Consider the following 23,368-nt stretch of genomic DNA (forward strand, 5'->3'; position numbering starts at 1 on the left):
ACTGTTATGCTACTCTTTTTCTTTTGGACTTCATTTGGTTGAGCCATAGATTGAAACTTTTTTTTATTATTGTTGTTTATGTTGCTTTTTGTATGTTTTATTTACATAGCCTCCAAAATTTCAGTAAACAAAAGTTAAACCGATATTAGGTAAATAATTATTATCTCTTTAAATTATCATTCATCACCTATAAGCTCTCTTTCTTAACCATAGAAATATACCCATTTCAGCTGTGAAGCAAAAACATTCTATACTAGAGGCCTGGTGCATGAATTCATGTACAGGTGGGGTCTGGCAGGCCTGGCCCGATCAGGGCCCATTGGGCCCGGCCGGCCAGGATGGGCGGGTGGGGGGAGACCTAGGAGGTTGGCAGGCTAGCCCCGCCCCCTGGTCAAACTCCTGGTCAAAGGGACAATTTGCACATTCCCTTTTTATTATATAGGATTCTATCGTTTCATTTGTCAGGCTGTTGGACTCCAAAACAAACAAACAAGCACTTGAGTCTTATTGAGCGTATGTTACTTAATCAACTTGGAGTCTACAAAAAAATTATTTATTGCTGCAAAATGTCAGATTCCTGCTTGTGGGTCTTGGGAACTGAATTTCTGCCCTAATGTTTTGGCACATCTTCAGTATACTTACCTCTGTAGGACTGGTGTGTATCTACAATTATGTTATTTGAAAAGAATCTTTGTACTGGAAAATCCCATTGAGATGTAGCATCGTGTTTCCAAGGGTGTCTTGGGACAAGAAAGAATGGGGCAGCAATATATATCCACTTGGTTACATCATTCATACCAGAGAAATTATCAACTTACTGCTGACGAGGAACACTTGTACTTCTCTATTATCAAAGATTTTGCAGAATTGCTCAGCCCCCTCTATTAATTTTATTCCAGCTGTTCTGACACAAGGAATGAAACAGATTGTTTCATTCTTTAAGCGTACACTAAAAAGGACAATGCCATCATTTGGGGGCTTTTAAAGGTGTTTTTTTTTTCCCCTCAACTTGGACTGTGTGTGGAGCAAGTTCACTGTCTTATAAAAAAAGCATAAAACTCAGTGGCGACAGGCAAGTCAAAGGCTAAAGAATCCGTTAAAAGGAAGAAGCCCTAAATGTTCAGCCATAAACAACAAGAGCGATCAGAAAGAAAGCAGGGGAAAGGTAAGGAGACCGTGAGAAGGAATGTGCCCTGGCCCAGCACTGCATCCTTTTCTAATCCTTTGGGAAAACTCACTCATAGGGCTCCAAGGGCTCTTTCCTGAATTTGTCCTGATCAAAGAGCCACAAGCTTGTTCTTGCTTGAGCTTGTTTTCAGTACCTTTTAAGTGTGCATAAATTTGATTTCTTTTGATACCAAATATTAAATTTTTTTAAAGTCAAGAATCTGGTACTTTCTTGTCATGTGATCTTGAAGCATAAGCCTTATCCTCTCCTTGGAAATCTAGCCTTATCTTACTTTCAGTATGAGCCACAAAAATCCACCAGTCTTTCTTATTCTCCTTTCTTTTCACTTCCTACTTCTATTCTTCTTGAATGTCAAATACGTGAATACATACTTCCACTTGCTTTTTCATACCAATGGCAGACATGGTGAATTAATCATGGAAACCTTAAGATTTATGAATCGTTTTCAATATGTATTCCAGGAAGTTACCACTAAGAGAGCAGAATTGAAAAGTGAGATGAAACATTTTTATATTCTGTCTCAGGAATGTGAAAACTTAGAAATCTAGAAGGCTACCTGAATACTCCTCTAATATGAATTTTGTAAAGAACAGCTCTATGCTTAGTCTAATAATGATAACACGTTTGATTCTCAATTTAAGGTCATTGTGGAAGGCAATATTTTATCTTCAATTTGGCTTAACTTTTCCTCCTCAAATATATATGGATTTAGTGCTTTAGGATTCACATTGATTTTTGAAAGTGGTAATTCTCAGACAACTAAAAAGAGAACTATACTCTATTGTAAACTATAAAAAGGAATATAAAAACTGCACTTGCCTCCCTTTCCCCTTCTCATAGTCCATCCTCAAAACCTATACTGGTATTAACAGGAGGAGTTGGTTTCACCCGTCAGAGGAGAGACTTGAATTGCAGTTGTTACTTCTAAATGGAAATTTTTCTTTAGATTGACCTGTCTATTGAATCACATACCATCTCACATTTTACTTTTTCTTCTGATAATACTAATGAAATCTAGGGCCTTCTTCTTTCTAATTTAATAATAGGCAAAAGAAACCTTTGAGGCTCACACATGGTCAAGCTGGGTTCACAATGAATACACTAGATAGGGCATTGTTTTCCATATGAAATTATGAGTAGGGTACAATTATTTAGCATGTCCTTTTTTTCTACATGTAGTCCAAGAAATCATGCAATGGAGAAAGATATCAAAAGCGTAAAACTTAGTGGTGACAGGCAAGTCAACGGCTAAAGAATCCATCAAAAGGAAGAAGCCCTAAATGTTCAGGCTATAGTCAAGGATTTAGTGATCCCTCAATGATATTAGACACATCGCCCTAACACATATGACAGTGTTTGTCAAATGAAGGTGAGTGCATACAAGGTCTGTGTGGGAGACATGGGTAGAAGGATTTGAATGTCTTGATCCTGGCCACACTTCAAGATATGCATGTATTAGGCAACAAATCTATGCAATTCATTATTCAAAGAGGACATTCAGTCTGAAAATAGATACCTAGAGAAAGCTCTTGATTTGCTGACTGGGGTTTTGTGAATATAACTAGCAGCCCAGTGCACAAAATTCATGTATGGGGGGTGTCCCTCAGCCCAGGCTGTACCCTCTCCAATCTGGAACCCCTGGGGACTCCTCGGGTCCCCTAAACCGGCAGTCGGACATCCCTCTCACAATCTGGGACTGCTGGCTCCTAACTGCTCACCTGCCTGCCTGCCCGATTGCCCCTAACCACTCTGCCTGCCAGCCTTCTCACCCCCAACTGCCCCCCCTTCCAGCCTACTCGCTCCCAACTGCCCTCCCATGCCAGCCTCATGGCCCCCAACTGCCCTCCCTGGCCGGTCTCCCAGAAGGTCTCCTAGTCTAATTAGCATATTACCCTTTTTTTTCTGTACCCCAGGTGGGACATATTTCCCTTTTATTAGTATAGACTAGAGGCCCATTGCACAAAGAGATTTGTGCAATAGGCCTTCCTTCCCTTGGCTGCTGGCACGTTTTACTCTGGCACCTGGCACCCAGGCCTTCGCTCTGGCCGGGCTCTGGCCGGAGCTGGCCCCGGGGCCGTGAGGCTTTCGCTGCTCCGCCAGCTCCGGGGCTGTGAGGCTTCCTCAGGCTTTGCTCCACTGCTTGGAGTCTACATATGCAAATTAACTGCCATCTTTGTTAGGTTAATTTGCATACTCTCCTGATTGGCTGGTTACTGTAGCAAAGGTACGGTTAATTTACATGTTTGTCTATTATTAGGTAAGATAATTACAGCATTGGTGTGCTATACTTTCAGTGATACATGAAGTCCCTAGTCTAAAGAACCTAAGAGCTCAGTCTGGGCTCTTTCTTCTAGATCAGCCTGAGTTAAATATTTCTCCTATTGTTTTCCCACCATCAAAAACATCACTTCAATATTTCTGGCTCCTGCTGCACACACACCCACAAATGACAACATCATTTAAGAGAAACAAAAATTGATTCTAAAACCTACCCAGAATTTCTCCAAATAATTATGAGTCATTTCTGCCACTAATTTTTGGTGTTCCCTGAAATCTTTCTCACTGAATTGCTATTTAAAGTTATACTTTAAACCTGCCTTAGGTTTCTCAAAGCTCTTTCCAGTTAACTTCCCACCGTCCCAAAGCACCTACAAACACATTGCTAATTTTTTTGTTTGTTTACAGAATTGTGGCATTGTGAGTCAGGGGAAAGGGATATTGTGTTGGCCAAAATAAGCCTAGTTTAAATTGCTCTTTGGACATTCCTGTTCTTACACACTATGGTGACCACACTACCGCTTGAAGAAAATTTGCTGGTTTCCAAAGGAACCTGGTGAGATGGCATCAGGGTGAGCAAAGAATGAGTCTGATGCTATTGGACAGTAGAGGATCCAGAATATTAAAATATATATTAACCATCAAAAATGGTACACTTTGCAGGTCTATCTTGATCACTGATGCTTAAGGACATAGCGAGTAGATCCATCTTTCCTTTCCCACTGCAACCTCTAATAACTTTTCACCTTGGTCTGAACTACTAATGTCTATAGTAAGGGTAGTGATGCAGACCAATGGGTTCTGTGAAGAAAGCATTAGCAATTCAACTCACTTGCTTTAGTCATTTAAATTCTATCCTGTTTTATTAACTGTATACTTATGAAAGCTATAAAAATAAATATCCAAATAAATACACATTATGAGGGTATAACTCCAGTGAACATTTTTGTGGCTTCAGAACTCTTGAAAGTCTCTGCTCCTGCATCCCATTTTGGGGATGTGCTCAGGAGAGTGACAGCTTCTCTTCACTTTTATTAAGACCTCCCCACTGTAATGTCACTCGCCTGGGGGCTACTGAGGCTTATTTATACCTGATCTGCTTTGCACATAGTGCCGACATCCCTGCCTCCTTTCTGTCATCTCTCCCTTTCTTCCACATCTCTCCTCCAATGTATCTTTGTTCGAGGAACTGAGCAGAACAGAAAAGGTATTACTTCTGAGAGAGATCTTATGACTGAGTAAATATGGTGTTCCCTCTTCCTCTCCCTCTCCCACTCTCATTAAGAGAAACTGAGTGTTTGGAGGTATGTTCCTGATCTGTGACGTTAATAGGAAAGACAAACACATCCTGTTAAGATCCTATACTTGGGCCTGTGGGATATGTCTCAAATGTTATGTTACAGGGAAATCCTTGTATCCTGAATTGAATTACCTGCCATTTCTAACCCAGATGATCTGGATTTTAAATTTAATGTTTGTATTACTTGACATAGCCCTTCCCCTTTTCCCATTTCTGTATAAAAATTATGGTATGTCAGAAGGAGGAATCATAAGATCTGTTTTATTCTTTTATTTATTTATCTAGTGTGCAAAGTATCTTACATTTAGTAGCCATTTAATGATTATTTGTGGATTTGGCAGGACTTCTCTTTGAAATAGTGCTTTATGCCATCTAAGGCAGAGATTTTCAACCAGTGTGCTGGGGCACACTCTGGTGCTGTAAGAATTTTTAAAACATGCAATATCTGACTATTTAGTCAGTGACACTGACCTCTTTTCCCTTAGATTGTCAAATGAAAATGACAACAGCCAACACACAAAGTAGATGTAACTGATTCATACAGTGTGAATGAATCAAACTTATACCTATTTTTTGTCAGGTTGGCAAAAAATATATTTTTTGTTGTGTCACAGAATTTTAGTAGTTTATATGTGTCATGAAATGAAAGAGTTGAAAACTGCTGATGTAAGGTATTGGCTCTAAACTTAGCATGGGTCAGATTCACCTGGAAAGCTTGTTGAAACATAGGTTACTGGATCTCAACCTCCGAGGATTCAGCAGGTTTGGGGAGGGAGGGATCCTAGAATCTACATTTCTATTAAGTTTCCAGGTGAGGCTGCTGCTGCTGGTTGGGAACCACAGTTTAAAAACCACAGATTAAAGAAGTTGCTATATATTCTTGCAAGCACAGAGAACAGATTAATTTTAATTTTTTAATTTTTCTTATGATAACATGGCTGTGTTATATTTCAATCACTGAAGATAAACTATATTAAAACTAAAAATATAGTGAATAAATTTTGAATTAATTAAATCATATATGCTTCTGCTATATGGCAAATACAGAATTAAAGATTTTGCTCTATGGTTATATTAGTATGAGTAATATTTTATAGTATATAATTTAAAAATTATTTTCAATGAGATATTTTATTTTTTGGACAACAACTTTTCAAGTTATGGGTAATCATCCACATCTTACAAGTGAAGGAAAAGTTCAGAAATGTTGTTCTGAGCTCAGAGATGTTGAGTCAGTTTGGTCCAAAGCTAAACAGCTGCTAAATTGTGAAGTTTACATTGGCAACTGGAGTTAACTGTCTTGGTCTTATTCTGTGTCTTCTATCCCACATCTCTATCTTATGTCTGATGTTTTAGTTTTGTGATGTCCCCAAGATTACATAGAGGACAAGATAGAATTACTAAGCAGGCCATCATCAAGGGAACAAGGCTTAAACTAGAAGCCAGACAGCTGAGTTCCAGACAAATCTACTAATTAACAACCATGTCCACAACCAGAGCAATGTGGAGCTCCATACATTCCACTTGCACCCATCCAGCCGACTTCAGCCATGATGTGGCCCAGAAGACCTTTCGCCCAGACTTCCGACACCAGTCACTCATGAGGAGAAGGTAGCTGAGAAGCTGATGGGGCTGCAGAACTAGACTGGAGAAGAAGCCAGACAGTGTCTAGTAGGAGAGCATCTGAAGGCCCTGGAGTGTACCTTACATGTGGAAAAGGCAGCAAACCAGAGCCTGCTAGATCTGCGCCAGCTGGCCATCCACAAAAGCCACACCAACCTACTTGACTTCCAGGAGAGTCACTACCTACATGAGCAGGTCAAGTCCATCAAAGAGTTGGGTGGCTGTCTTACCAACATGTGCAAATGGGGTCCTGGATGTCAGCATGGGCTTCAACAAGCTCAACCTGGATGAAGGGCAATAAGAACTGAGCTTGGGCTGCCTTCCCCGTAGCCACAGGGTGACTTCCCTGGTCACCTGGCAGGAATGTGTACTGCACTATTAACCTTGCATTATACATTCAGTTAAGTTTTTTTTTTTCTTCCAATTTTATCATTTCTTCCAATAAAGTTATATGGTTTCTAAATTTTAAAAAAAGCACTGGCGAAACTGAGGCAAGTGTGCTAGCCTTTCTGTGACTCAGATTCATGTATAAGTGAAAATAATACAATCTGAGTTACCTTCTTTATAAGACTGCGTGAGAATCTAATTTCATAATGTATTTATAATTTAAGCTATTTCTTCACAGCAACCTCATTGAATAAAGAATCTTAGAGAGGTTTAGGTAGATGAAAAAGAGCTTAAAAATGTATAATATGTATTAGAGATTTAAAGTCTGATGGTTAGGCAGAATGCGATTATAACTTGTATTAATTTAGTTGAGATGTCTCTGAATTAAATACAAAAATAAATTAGATTGTTAATATTTAAGGTACTTGGAGCACATTATATATATAAAAAACAATAACAACAAAAAATAAAACAATAGCAAAAATATGGAATGACCTACCAAGAGATATAGTCGACTCATTCAGGGGGAAAATGCTACAGTGGTTCCACATTTTAAAATAAGTACACAATTCTGGTACAAGGAAGGGAACATCAGTAGTGCAGCTGTTTCCCCAAAGGGAGGGGAACTGATTCAACCTTTCTCCTACCAACTTCCCTTCTTTCTTCTCTTCAAATGCTTTCCAAAATGTTTTGAAATATCTGTTTTCTGAATTTCATTTTTGTACAATATTCTCATGTAACTTTTGCATCTCATAGCATGATATTAGAAATGAAATGTAAATTTAAAGCATTTCTCCTAATGAGCTCCACAACCCCTACTTTCTAGGGAGAATATTAACATACTATTTCTAGAACCCTAGCTCTCATCTACTTATGTTCATTTTCATTTAATCTGATTGAGCCACAGAATGTTGGAGCCAAAAGCTACCTTAAGACAACACTGAGTCCCCAGCCCCTCATTTCACAGAGGAGGAAGAAAAGATCCTAGGCTATTGGTTAAGAGCACATAGCTAGTTAGTGACAAAGTTTGTACCAGAATTAAGGGATCCACCACTGCTTCCTCTTCACCGTACATGCTACTCCCCCTGGAGCTTCCACATGTATCTAGGAAACTAAGAAACATGTCAGAGACAACTCAAAGGCTCTGAGAGGCAGAAGGTCTAGAAAATAAATACATAAGGTCTCAAAACATTTTAGATGGGGCCAATGTGCTTTGGAATTCTGTTTTTATGTAACACTGACCTGAGGTTTGAGACTTCATCAGTGTGCGGCAAACTCATTAGTCAACAGAGCCAAATATCAACAGTACTTCTTCAAAATAGACTCGCCCAGGCCAAAAACTGACTTCTGCGCATGGGCCACCAAGTTTCAATCGCACTGTACATGCGCCCGCACGTGGTATTTTGCGGAAGAGCCACACTCAAGGGGCCAAAAAGCCGCATGTGGCTCGCGAGCCGCAGTTTGCCGACCACGGACCTAAATAAGCCCAACTTATTATTTTAGGAAAATGGGGACCAAAAGTACCTACTGTAGTGATGTGATAGTGTGAAAAAAAAATGGCCAACACTGCTCAGAATGGAGTAGGTACATGATATGTCTTCTCTCTGTTCCTTATTTCTCACTCAGTTCCATCCTCCCGCGAGTAATACCTTTTATTGTGTGGTTTTGCTTTGTTTTTCTGTCCCTTACATCTGTAAAATCAGATTATTGGATCTTTTCCTCTCCTCTGTTTATTTTTCACTTCCAATGCTGGTTTCCTCTTCCCTTTCAGTTTTTATCCTTTCACCCTAAGTAAACCCAAGATCCTCTGCCCTTTTTCCTCTACATCTTTTACGTTCTCTCAGGACATCCACAATGAGTGACGGTGGCTTACAATGAAAAGGTGATGCCAACAGTATTCCTCTTTCCCCTACATTAACTTCCTCTGCAGTCTGAGGACAGTGCCCTTAGTAACTACTAGTAATAGCCATGATCCAGGCGTTTGGAAAACTGGTAATGATATGCTCCCAACCTGGCTAATAAATGCCTCCACAGTGAAAATACTGAATTTCAGAAATGTTATTCAATTCTTGTTTGACCCATTGTATTTTCAGCCCTAGGAAGTCTTCATTACATACCTGGTGCCTCAGCAAGATATATGACACTGCCTGAGCTCCCCTTTCACCTTCCGCCCATGTTGAAATATTCAGTTTGAGAGTACAAGTAGAAATGAAGGATATTCTTAAGAGAGCCAGAGAATCCTTCACTTGAAATTTTCTTCATTATTTTGCAACGCTGAGAAGTCGCCAACATCATTGCGAGATTTGGCTTGTGTACACCTGGAAAATATGAGACTTGAATTTCTCATGTTGACACTCCAGCTTCAATTCCCCTGGGGGTGAAGAGAGGAGCTAAAAGGCATGTGTTAAGCCTATAGCTAAACTCTAACTCAGAATATGCTTCAGGGGGCTTCCTGGTGGTCTCTTGGTCTTTTAATGTTTACTAGTACTTCCTACCTTTTCATCCAAAATGAGTTTATTTAGTTATTCATATATTGGAACAGAGTACTGGTCAGGGTCAGCTTTAGCCCTAGGTAGAGAAGGCAGATGTTTATAGGCTATGTAATTTAAAGAAAGCCCAAGACCTCCTAAAGAAAATACTTTTTCTAATAGCTTTGCTGAAATTCCCATATTAGTCACTTCCTTGGAATGAAGCAGTGATAAAAAACAATTCTGATAAAATACACAAGCAATCTTAAAGTCAGGGCACATAAAGCCCCTTTCACTTACTGATCAAACTAGATAGCTAGTCACTTAAAAGGACTAAAGAGAGGAAAACTGTGGTGGGAAAAGGGGAGGGAAAACAGCGCTTGGAGCATGTCCAAGCTTAGAAAGGCAACAAAATCCAAACTGTTGAAGGAAATGATAGAAAGGAGATAGCACGAGAGAGAGTCTCATGATCTTAAAATGATGGTTAGGACCAGTCCCATTGCTGTGTATCCACACTGCCCTTTGTCTATACATCCACACATCCATCCATGTAATGAGTGTTTATTGAGTAACTTTGTACGAGGCACTGTGGTGGTATACTAATGACACAGAGATAAAAAGAACCCAAGCCTTTATTCTTACAAAGCTTACCAAGGAATACAAACCTCTAAACAATATTCACAAGTCAGAGTCTTAGTTGCTGTAATAGATACAGGCTCATGGTGCTGTGATAAAAGCTTGATGTTTATTATCTTGGGACAGATACTGTTCTGTACATGTATTATTCATTTAATCCTTCTAAGAATGTTCTAGATAAATGCTATTATCAAGTCTATTTCACAGATGAGATCATGGTGAGACCTAGAATAACTTGCCCAAAGGCCTATTGATAAAAAGGGACAGGATTAAGATTTGAGTCCAGGTGACCTAGCTCAAAAACCCATTATTTTAATGCTCTGTTCCACAGCTCTCGATAGCTCACAGGCATTGAACTTAATAAAACCCTGCAGAACTAAATATGAGAAATATTACACAGACTCTAATGGTCACCTTGATTTGAATTTTCAGCTAGTCAGAAAAGAAATATAACGCTGCAGCTGAATTTGGGAAGAATACATAGGGTGATTATAGCCATTGCATCATTCTCTGGAGCCTCACCATAATCAGCATGACTGGTTGTGAGCTTGAACATCTAGACTATTCATCGGCGAACTGTATCCTTAAGGATTCAGAAGGAGTTAGTTAGAAAGACACCTTTGAATTATAATGATTTGGCCATTTTCATTGTAAGCATAGATACAGGCATTGGGCATTTCTTAGGCTCCCAAAGGACACTGGTGATAAATAAAAAAGTATAGGGAGGCCAGTGAAGAATTATGAGCTAAGACAGATTTTGTCAGAATATAGGGAGGAGACCTAGGGGACTCTAGCATCTAATTTGATACACTTATAAGCCACAGACATGTCTGAATGACCAAGAGCCAGCCACCACCACAAAATAACCAGGATAGGTCTGGAGTCAGCAGGGAAGAGCTGGGAAAATGGCCAGGCCGATAATGAAAGGGGGCATTAAGGTACACATTAAACTCTCCAAAGGGGAAAAAAAAATAAGCAAAATTTCCAAGACATCCCTAACAAAAAGTTAAAGTATTAACATTTTGCTAAAGTAGCAAAAATGGCAAATTTGCTGGTTTCACGAAATACATTATATTGCTTTTTTTTTTTTCTTGAAGTGGGGAGGTGGTAAAGCTTCACTGAGCAATAGTAAGTAAGGATGTATGGGACTTTTCAAAAGTGGCCCATCACCCAATTACTTAGAGTTCGGAGGGAGCCATTTACTGTCTGGCATGGAGAATTCAGCGTATTGGGAGCTGGCATCCAATGACTTAGTCCAGTTCCCCAGTGGCCCGGGGTTCCAGATGAGAGAGAAGCTGTCTGATTTTGTGGAGAAAAGCTGCCACGGGAACCCAGGGTGCTTTGATTGAAATTTCAGACATCTGATTTTGTCAGGGTTCGGATCCCGTTCCTTTGAAATGCCCTGCCTTAATAACCACGTTAACCCATTGCCAATCTTTCTCGCAGACATGTCTCCGTATGATTGGGAAAATTAATGAACAGGCACTAGCTAATATAATTAAAGCCAAACATTCCTGATTTTAGTATTAAAAAAAACACACACACACCAAAAAACCCACTGCCCTGACTTTCTCTTGACAACACAAAAGTCTTGCCGTCCTTGAACTGTTTAATTATTGAAATGAACTGAAACAGGACACCAGCAGGGGCAGAGGTCTCTGCACAGCCCTGCAAGTCAGGAGGCAGGCAGGGGCTGACAGAGGGCCTGCCAGCGCCTGGGGCTGCCGCTCCCAACCCACACACTTTTTCTCAGGCAGCCAGGCTCCGATAGGTAGCCTGAGAGTGAGACTAATTTGCTAGTTTTCTAAAGGTCCGCTGGTGCTTGCTTGTTTTAAGACAAGCCGAAATATGCTCTGGTGACCACCGCGACATCACAGTTCCCATGCCCTGCAACATTCCTCCTCTCAGATCCCAGGCGTTTTTTGTGTGTCTCCCTACGTGCAGTCCAGGATGTAGACAAAATGAATTCCAAGTGACCTATGTGGGGGTGGGTTTTTTTTAGAAACAAACAGCAAATTAAGAGAGGGGGAAAAAATCCTGTTCTCACTTTTTTTTTTTTTTTTTGGAGGGGATGTGTGTTTATTTTCTCAGAGGCATTTTCTGGCAGTGACAGCAGAACTCAGTTTTAGGAAAGTGTCTTTTTCCCCCAATTTTAAAATGTGAGCCCCAATTTGTTTAACTTTCTCCTCCATTTCCCAGATCTAACAGAACCTATGACAGTGACTTTCTTTAAATAGAGATGCCCAGTTTTCTATGATTCTAGTATAACATTTCCTGAAAACATATTTTTCTAATATATCATGAATAATATTTAGACTATTACCCAAGATGATGGGGACGGGGGATTGGAAAATGTTGCTATAAATGTTAATACTATGTAAACAAGAGTAAAACTGTGATTTTCAAACATAATTAAATATTCAAGATTATTATTTAATAATCAAGAAAAGTTAAAAATAAGTGCATTATTATTCAATCAAGAAAAGTTAAAAAATAATTGCACTTAATGGTTATATAATTTCTCAATATTTTATGGCTTTGAATACAAACATAACTCTTTTTATAAAGAAAGAAGAACTATCTGAAGTAATGGGATTTTTTATAGTCCCAGATATGGCCTGAAGCCAATTCGTCCTCAGCTTCTTATTCTGCATCATGCTCTTGGATGCCACCTTTTTCCCACTCCACACCCAGTTCCAATGGGACCTCTTATTCCTCTCACTTATTAAAATGTGCTCTAAGCCCTTACAAGGGCTTCGTAATCTTCTAATAATAGAATGTGGGTATGTGGCCTCTTCTTAGGACCAGCAAAGGTAATGGAAGGGCCAGCTAGTACAATATATGCATACCATCTCTATCCAAACTGAATACCTTCAAGAGTGAAGGGGAAGCAATCAATGACTGCACTGGGTCAGAGGCCTGAGCCAGAACTACCCCGGGTAAAATGGGACACCTTATGTGTTTATCTACATATTTGATAGTAAAGAAACTTATGTTTAGGCATACATTAGATGGCTATATCTTATCTGTTTCCTAGCCAGAACACCTCCCTTTGTCTCTCACTTCCTACCCTCCATCCCTTAAGCTGAACTCCTGGATTGCCGGGGTCCAACCCCAGCAGGTCCAGGGGTCCCCAAAGGTGTGGACGGAGTTAGTGAAGAAGGAATGACACGGAGAGGGCGTTCAGATGATCATCATAGCAAGGTTCTCTAGCCACGTTCTGGTTAGGATCTCCAGCCAGGTTCTGTGTCCATGTTCTCTTGCTAGGTTCCCCAGCCAGGTTCTGTCCAGGTTCTCCAGCCAGGTTCAGTCACCAGGTTCTAGTCAGGTTCTCTTGCCAATTTCTGTAGTCAGGTTCAGTCCAGGATCTTTTGCCATGTTCTCTCGCTAGGTTCTGTCTCTAGGTTCTGAGGCCAGTTTCTGTCCAGGATCTTTTGCCATGTTCTCTCCAGCGAAGTTCTTCTGTCTCTAGAGAACGTTCTGTGTAGGTTCTGTCTCTCTTGGTTCTGTCTTCTAAGTTCTGTCTTCTAAGTTCTGGGTCTTGCTGTCTTGTTGCATCTGTATTTATACCAGTTGATTCAATCCTATCAATCTCTATTACAAAGGTTAGGGCGTTTCTTATCTTCATTCCAGGGAGTAAAGATTATGTAGCTTAAGCACGATTGTTCGTAGTTAAAGTGATTAATTACCCGCCTGGCACTTAGTTAAGAGGTTTTATTCCCTCCCTAACTTCAGGGGAAAATCCCTACCTGGGGAAACAACCTTTCTCAGAGAGGAGACCTTGGTTAAAACACATAGTGCCAAGAAGGTGAGCAAACATATTAAGAACAATATGCCATATATGCCAGGTCCCTTGAAACAGCAAGGATGGACCGGCTCCTGGCACTGGATCAACACTGCCACCTTTCTAGGGACTCAACTCAAACTTTGCCACAAGCTGATATTTTCCAGTCTATCTAGATGGATCTGCCATGACCGGGTGTGATATTGGTGTCCCCAGGCCCTCCTTCAAGAGCGACAGTTCTCTACTATCACTCAACCCTTCTGTCCTAGTCGAGTTGCTTGGGAGCCAAGAATCCCCATGTGAGAAAAGCTTCATGGATGATGCATAATTCCATGGGTAAAACTAAAAAAGGACACGAGAAGGGGCAACAGGACCATGATCAGCTGATGTAGCAGTGCCGGAATTTAGTATCATGGGGAGACCCTGTTCTTCACAACATTACAGCGTATGGAGGAAAAACGTGGCTTAGTCATGATGAATTTAGTTCTAGATGTCTCCAGATACAAATATGATAGCGAAGATCCCTAGCAGTCCTTTTGGATAAGGTTTGTAAACATGGCTAGCAATGGTGTCAAACTTTACTGCTTATAAAATCACCTAGGTCCCTTATTTAAAACTAGAGGCCCAAAGGACAAAATTCTTGCAAAGGGCTCTGCTCTCACAGCCCCAGCTGCCTCAGCCCTTGCAGCTGCCCTGCTTTGTCCCGAAGGTTGTCCGGAAGGTCGCCCGAATGGTTGTTCCCTTGTTCATCTGTCCGGTCTAAATACCATATTACACTCCTATTATTATAGGTGGTTCCTGGGTTCCATCTCTCAGCAAGTTTGATGCCCGAGAATCAGCATACATATTTAAAAGCTCATCAGGTGGTTTGGATGGAATGGATTCGTGCAGCCAACGGCACTGGTAAAGGCCGAATCTTTCTCAGTCATTCTCTTGGCAACACATAGGAGGCCAGGAGCCTGTAAGTAGTCTCCTCTGATTGCCTAGAAGTCCTCATATATCAGGAGCAATGTGCAGACCTACCTAAGACTAGAAAAGAGACTTCCTCATTCCTATAAAAAGTGGCTTGGGGTACCTCCTGGGAAAACAGACCAATTTTGGCATAGACTTGAAATTACAGATTAGGATCTGCCTCCAGAGAAATAAGGTTAAGTAGAGCCTAAACCCCATTCAAGAAGAAATGGTGATTCCCTTTATGACCCAGCCTTGGCAAAGAAAAGCCACTTTAGCGATATACAGGAACAGGCTCCAGGGAACATGAATGAAAATTACTGTCAGGGAAACATCTGAATTTTTCAAACAAGGTGAGATTTTCTCCCCAGTTGTCTAAGTTAACATTCCAATATGAGAAGAAATCCAGCATCTGAAAACTGTACTTAATACATTCGTTATATAGCATTACAGCCTTTTCCATTTCTCTCCACACTGCATTTTGCTGTTTTTGTCTCAGAGGCTCTAATGCAGGGCCAGGACTTGCACTGGGAGGCCTGCGGATTACAGGAAATAATGACCTGTATATATTTAGTTGTTCAAAGGAAATTAGAGTAGCCTGATTTTTATTATTCCCTATTGCCCCACGTTCTCTGGTGTAATAACTTGCCCTGTTCTCTAATTTACTTTTACATCATCGGAAATGTATACCATTTAGCCCAGATTCTCCCATGGCCAATCACGACCTGCTGCTAGCTAGGCTAACAGAACCTTCCATGGCACGGGAAGCCCTCCTAATGCAGGCCAGCCAAAGACACTGGAAGAGCTGATCTTTCTGGAAAGTATGTGAACTGGAGAAAGTAATTTCCCAACTCCTCCCCTTAGGTAGCCAGTGACCACTGGGTGGCCTTGCGATTGAATGTGACAGCTAATCTTTTTAGAACTCATGTCATTTTAGATTAACCTTCTCCTGTAAAAATTTGCAGGCAATTACCTTCTGGTTAACTTTGTAATTGTTAATCTATCAGTGTGTTTCCAGTGGTGCTGCCTCCTTGTCCTGCCTTTCCTTCTCATTGATCCCATTGCTTACCACAAAACTTGTGCATTCTCTTTAATATCAATATCCAAAATCTAAAATTCATCTACTTGTGTTCTTAATTTGGAGAAAATAAAACCTATGTTTGGTCTTCTTAAAAATTATGATAGAAACTTAGGTCTTGATTTTATTGGGATTTTCTAGTCTCATAGCACATATTATCTATATTTGATAGAATTCTGGGGAGAGGGGGCGGGTCAGTGGGAAATGCTTCCTTATTGTAGATGAATATTACAGTATCTTCAGAACATCTGTAACTTATCGGCTCTTCTTTTCAGTATGACTCTAGCCATGGTTTATGGGCTTGTGGAGATGACAGTGACATTTGAAAGGTAGGCAAAACTGATTTTTGTTACAGTCATTAAGCTTTGGGGGGCATTTAATAAAGTTTCTGGATTCTCTAAATTTCTTTACAATAGGTGTGTGCTCTTTAACTGGCAGGATTTGGCAGGATAAGAATGAAGAGAAGTAGTAAGTAGTTTTAATAATCACAACTTCTGAAATTCACTCCAACATGATCATAATTTAAGAGCTCAATAAATTGGGCCTTTATAAACGTTTCTTCATCCTTCCCCAAACATTTCTTTTCAGTCTGGGCAGTTGCCTCATTATTAAATAGGTTCTCTATTCCAAAATAAACTCAAGCCACTCATATTCATTTTACTTTAATTTCCTTTAGTCTCACATATTGTAAGGTTAATTATTGGTTTGGTTTTGTCTCATTCCTGCTCCATATGTCACAGCAGCAATTCAATGTGTTTTGCTATTGATAATTTATTTAAAACAACATTTATTTTCCTTGTAATACTCCTCAAATTTGATGCTTCTGAGTGTACCTTACATCTTCTTAAATCTTAACTAAACCCTCCCACTCTCCTAAAACACTAATCTTGGGTTCTGGTTCAAGAGATAATCTTTAAAACAGTTGCTACTTCATAGTAACTATGATGACTGAACCATAGTTTTATTATTGGAGCTTAGGCAGTTTCTCTTAACAAATTGCCTGGCCTTGCTCTAAAGTTTAATCTTAGGTAACATGGTACTTGGCTGGGTCTTTGGGGATACTCTAGTTCACTAACCCTTCAAGGTCCTTTGAGCTTCAGGAAAATTTGGGATTTGAATATTTTATACCTCAGTGTGTATTTAAATCAGCTGTTTGTCTTGTCCAGGGAGTGCAACAGGTGGTTGACCTGGGGCCTGCGGTGGGGAAGGGATGTAGAGAATTCTATCAGGGAGTGGAGAAGTACTGTTTGTTTTCTCTGCAGTGACATTATTCAATTGCCAAACTTCAACTGGAAAATATTCATTCCAATTGATCATAGTCATGTCATTCCAAAATTATTCCAGAGGGACTCATGAAGAAAATATTACTCTCTACCTTTTCCCCCAAAGATATATTTATGGAATTTCAATTCTATTCCATTTATCCAAATGTCTGTCCTTTGCCAGTTCTCAACTGTCTTGAGTACTGTAACTCTGTTGTAAATATTTATTTATTTATTTAATATATTTTTATTGATTTCAGAGAGGAAGGGAGAGGGAGAGAGAGAAACATCAATGATGAGAGAGAATCATTAATCAGCTGCCTCCTGCATGCTCCCTACTGGGGACTGAGCCCGCAATCCCTGCATGTGCGCTGGACCAGAATCGAACCTGGGACCCTTCAGTCTGTAGGCTGATGCTCTATCCACTGAGCAAAACCATCTAGGGCTGTAGTAAGTTTTTAAAACAAGATGTGTGAGTTCTTCAACTTTGTTCTACTTTTCCAAAATCTTTTTTTTTAAATGATTTTGGGTACCTGAATGATTTTTAGAACCAGCTTGTCAAGTTCTGAATAGATATCATCTAGGATTTTAATAAGAATTGTGTTGAATCTGTAGATCAATTTGGGGAGCATTCCCATATAAACAATATTAAATCTGACCCAGGAACATCAGATATCTTACAATTTCTAGATATCTCTAATTTCTCTCAAAAACTTTTTAAAGTTTTAAAAGTGCAGCCCTAGCCAGTTTAGCTTAGTGGATAGAGCGTCAGCCTGTGAACTGAAGGGTCCCAGGTTCAATTCCGGTCAGGGCACATATCAGGCTGTTGGCTCAATCCCCAGTAGGGGGCATGCAGGAGGCAGCCTATCAATGATTCTCTCTCATAATTGATGTCTGACTCTTCCTCCCCCTTCCTCTCTGAAATTAAATAAAAATATATTTTTTTAAAAAGTGTCAAGTTTGCACTTTGTTTGCTGAATGTATTCCTAGTATTTTATTCTTTTTTATAGAATTGCTTTCTCAATTTTGTTTTTAGATTGTTCATTGAAGTGTATAGAAATACAATTTAATTTTGTATTTTGATCTTGTTCCCTGAACCCTTGCTGAACTCATTTATTTACTTTAACATTTTTAGTGGATTCTTTTGTGTTTTCTATATACAAGACCATGGCTTCTACAAATACACATAGTTTAAATGCTTCTTTTTAATCAGGATGTTTTTTATTTCTTTTCTTTACTAATTATCCTTGCTAGAACCTCCAGAAAATGTTGAATATAAGTGTCAAGAGTAACATCCTTGTCTTATTCTTGATCTTAGGAGGAAAGCATTCAGTCTCTCACCACGAAGTTTGGTGGTAGCTATGGGTTTTTTGTAAAACCCCTTCAGTTTCCAATTTATTAAGTGCTCTTATCATGACAAAGTGTTGAATTTTGCCAATTGCTTTTTTCTAAATTTGTTGATATGACTATTTAGTTCTTGTCCTTTATGCGATTGACATTCTGTATTCCATTAATTGATTCTCAGATGCTAAACAAACCTTGTATCTTGGATAAATCTCATTTGGTCATAGAGTATAATCTTCTATAGATGTTACTGGACATAATTTGCTGGTATTTTATTGAGGAGTTTTGCATCTATACTCAGACATTTTTCTGTAATCTACTTATGTATGTAGTTTACTTAGTGATTTATTTTCTGGGTTTGGTTTTAGGGTAATACTAGACTCTCAGAATGAGTTGGGAAGGCTTTTATCCTATTTTAACTTATTAAAGAGTTCCTGAAAAATTGTTACTAATCCTTCATTTTTATTTTTATTTATTTCAGAGAGGAAGGAAGAGGGGTAGAGAGGTAGAAACATCAATGATGAGAGAGAATCATTGATCGGCTGCTTCCTGCATGCCTCACTCTGGGGATAGAGCCCGAGCCTGCAACCCAGGCATATGGATTCATACCACGGCTTCCTGGTTCATAGGTCTATGCTCAACCATTGAGCAACACCAGCTGGTCTGGTACTAATTCTTATTAAATGTTTGGCAGAATTCACTGGTGAAGTCAACTGGGTTTGGGTTTCTTTGTTGGGAGGATTTAAATTACTGATTCAATCTCTTTACTTGTTATGTTTCCCTAAATCATCTTCTTCTTCTTCTTCTTCTTCTTCTTCTTCTTCTTCTTCTTCTTCTTCTTCTTCTTCTTCTTCTTCTTCTTCTTCTTCTTTTTAATGCTCACTCAATAAATGAGGATATTTTTCCCCAATCGGGACCTGAAACCAAGGTACGTGCCCTTGACCAGAAATCAAACCCGCAACCCTTCCATCCATAGGCTGAAGCTCTAACCACTTAGCAAACCAGCCAGGGCCCCTGAATCATATTCTTGCAGTCTTAAAAATGGAGGTATTTTCATTTTCTTTGCAAAAGCCAAAACTCACTGAAAAATTATCGTTGGTGTCATAATAAAGGAGGAGAAGAAGAAGTCTTCCAAATGCAGCAGCAAGTAATAAAGAGGGAGAGACCTACTAAACTTGGGAGAGAGGTTAGGTGTATCAGGAACTGTGAGAGGCACAGTCCTTTGGAGGGGCCAGCACATTATGGAAAGGAAGATTTGTGTTTCACCTGATTTCCATTTTAGAACAGGGGATTTGCAGATTTCAAATTGATTTAAACGAAACAAAGATAAATATCTTAGTTTGTTGACTGAAATTTGTATCTGTTTCATTAAGAAATCATTGACATTCTATATCTTCACTGATCTCCATTGTAGATCAGCCAGGCCTGACCAGTTCTTCATCAAAGCTATGATCAAGAAATTGTTTCAGGATGTTAACCCCTTCTGTATAACATAGTGATTGTGCTCCCTGATTCTGGAGTCAGATGGCCTGAGATCAATACTTGGTTCAGATACTTAGTAATTATATGACCTCAAGCAATTTTCTTAGTCTATCTTTACCTCAGTTTCTTATTTTTTAAAATAGGGATAATATATAATAACTAATGTAGTATCTACCATGAGGAGTTATATGATAGTTAAGTGTTATTTATTTCTTAGCTGTTATAATTACTTTTATTTTCAGAAATAACTAGCTGAAGAACTAAATTCTATGTAATATGTGATTCTTATAATTACCAAATAATTCCTTCTTCAGTATCCCTCCCTCTTATGGCATTTTCATCCTTGCTGTCACCAATTGTCAATATATGTCATTTTTATTTTTCATTTCCTACATTTTATAATTTCATATATATATATATATATATATATATATATATATATATATATATATATATATATAATTATATTTAATACTAGTGGCCCAGTGCATGGATTCGTGCACATTGAAAGGAAATTAATTAGAAGAAATATTTTAATATCACTATCTGACTTTTCTCTATAATAGAAGTGTCAACCAAATGCATGATCAACAATGACAGATCAAAACACACACGTGTGATTGGCACCAGTGAGAGCTTTATATGTATCATGCATGTGCGAGTCAACTTAGCCATATATATATATATATATATATATATATATATATATATATATATATATAATCTTGCTTAATTAGACCTGCTTTCTGATTTAGCTAAACTTTTTCCAGTCCAGTGAAGCACCCCGACTTCTCTTTCAGGTAATTGTCAGCAACACAGCAGTAAATATCAACACGAAGGAGATTATTATTGTAGCTCATGCAGGGAGAACAAAGGTTAAAATATTTAATTGCAGCAGTGTTTGACTATATTCTGTGCAGTGAGAAAACCTGAATCATTTTCAAGGTCCACCATTTCTTACTTCTTTTCAGTCAGGTCAAGTTTCTAAACTTTCTAAGTCTCTGTTTTCCGGCTAATGAAAAGAAAATAGGATTCTACCGAGTCTCCTATCTACCTACTCCAGGACGTCTGTGAGGAACAAATGAGATGAAGCCTGGGAATACGCTTCACAGACATTTGGTTAAAGTGTGAAATGTTTGCACCTGGCTATAAAGCAAGTTGTGTTCCTGGGCTGAAGAAACTGCAAGGAGGCTAGTCACTAGGGATAGGAAGCCGGGGGTTGCTACGTAATCATCACCCAGTGTCCACAGCAACTGTTTCCAGGCTAGGCTGTGGGTCACATTTTGTACCATGGGGTCTCGGCAGCATTGGCTGCGATTTGATGGGCTGTTTCTCTGGGGGTGGTGGCAGGGCCTGTGTCCCACTTGGGGGAAGCCAAGTATTGCTTTGTTGGTGCCAGGTTTGTGGTGCCGTTTCTTTGTAAATGGCCAGTGCGTGTCATGCCAGATCCAGTGTTGAGCATCTGCCTCCTGGTGGTCAGTGCGTGTCATAGCGACCGGTCGGACAATTGGAGGGACACTTAGCATATTAGCCTTTTATATATATAGATTCCTTCCTTCTTCTCCAAGCTCTCATTGCTATTACTCAAACTTTGAGAAACACCCTTAAATAATCCTGTTTTCAATATTGCCTTTTTCCCAGTGAACACTTTCTGTTAGGCTTTGTACTGGTCTTTCAAATCCATTATCTCAAGTCCATTTCAAACCCCCGTAAGATAAGTATTACCACACCCATTTCACAAATGAGGAAACTGGTGTAGAAAGTTCTGGTGACTTATTCTGGTTCAGTCAGCTAATACATGGCTGGTGCAGAACACTGATTTGGTCTTCTGAGTCTTAAGTCCATGCTGCCTCTTATTCCTCAAGCTGCTGCCAAAGTAATTTGCTATAATGCAGCTTTGATTATAACACACTCAGCTCCATGGGTCCTTATTGCCCATAAAATGAAGCCTAAACTCAGACTTAAAATTCAAAGCTTGCTATAATCTGGCCCAAGTCTACATTTTCAACCTCTTTATTCATTGATCCTTCTGATGCCCACTACACTTCAATGAAAGCATATAACTTTGCAATTTCAAGTATGTCTTATACTTCCCTACAATGGTGCCTTTGCCCATGTCCATCCCTTCTCCTAGAGTATTATTTTCCCAGTGCCACCTCCACCCTATGTGCTTTAAATCTCAGATAGATATAAAACTCCCTGTTCTATATTCCTATAGCAGTTTATATATAACCACATTATAACTCCCATCATTCTGCTTAATGTAGAAAAATACAAGAAATTCTGGGTTGGTAAATGCATAGAGGTGCTGGGAGAATTGGTGCACCCTTTTGAATTTCCCATCAGAGTAAAAAGGTATATTATTACTTTTCTGCATAATCATTCATCATTTCAGTAAATCTGTATGAGGATGCTCAGCCTGGAGGGGGGCAGCAGGTGGTCTAATTTTATCTTGCCCATTTCATGAGTTCATATTAGGGTAATGAGAGGCGGTAACCTTAAAACACCCCACAAAAATTGATATATGAAATGACAATGACATGGCCAAGTGATTGGAAAAACACTACAGAGTCCTTTTCATGAATCATGAATTTGTTTTTGACACAAGACTCTTCAAAAAGTTGAGGTTGTAGATGTGGCCAAGGCTCCAGGATTATGCTTCTGTAACCTGACATAAGTCCTTTCTCCTAACTCAAGCTCCTGGCTTGTGGATGAGTGTTGGACAATTCAGGATAAGTCTTCCATTTTTGGATATAGTGTCTACATTATACATTTGACTACAGAAGCATTTGTGGGAGAAGGAGGAGGGGTTATGAGGGAAGTTGTGATTAAAGTTACCTCTCAACATTCCCAAGTCATATTCTATTTTCAACCTTAATATTATTTTTATATTTGATGAACTGATTTTTTACACTTGCCCAAAGACCAGAATTCTCTCACATATAGTAGGCATTCAACATATATGTGTTTGATAAATTAGAGAATGAATGAGTGAATAGCTAAATAAAAAAAGAAAAAACAATGAAAATGATAATCCAAATTCTGAGTCCTGACTATCCCTAGTGAATCAGAATTTCCAGAGGAAAGACCTAGTAATCTGGACACTTAACAAGCACCCACTTTAATGAATGTTATAAGCCAAGCTTGGGGCACACTAAACTAGAAAAGAGATTTCAAAATTTAGCTAATTTTCAGAAGCACCTGGAGAGTTTTGAAGACATAAATTTCTGGGCCCTTACTGAAGATCTAAATGGAGTAATCCGTGCTTCTAAAATAATCCAGATATGTAAAATATCTACAGAAGAATATGTTGCATGGAATCTGCTCAAGCATGGAACTTAGATCAGTCTTAATGGATAATGAATTCAGCTTTGTTCTTTAAAAAGAAACTTTCTGATTTAGGTGACATGGATATATGCATTTCTCAAAACTCATTAAATGGTATACTTAAGATTTGTGCATTTTATCACAAAATATGTGAGCGAATATATTAAGTATAAATTCTAGTAATCATATGCAAGCTGAACTATTTAAGGATGAAGTATACTGATGACTAGAATATACTTTGAAGTGCATCAAAAATTAAG

The sequence above is a fragment of the Myotis myotis genome, unplaced genomic scaffold (genome assembly GCF_014108235.1).
Source record: "Myotis myotis isolate mMyoMyo1 unplaced genomic scaffold, mMyoMyo1.p scaffold_m19_p_8, whole genome shotgun sequence".
Lineage (NCBI taxonomy): Eukaryota > Metazoa > Chordata > Mammalia > Chiroptera > Vespertilionidae > Myotis > Myotis myotis.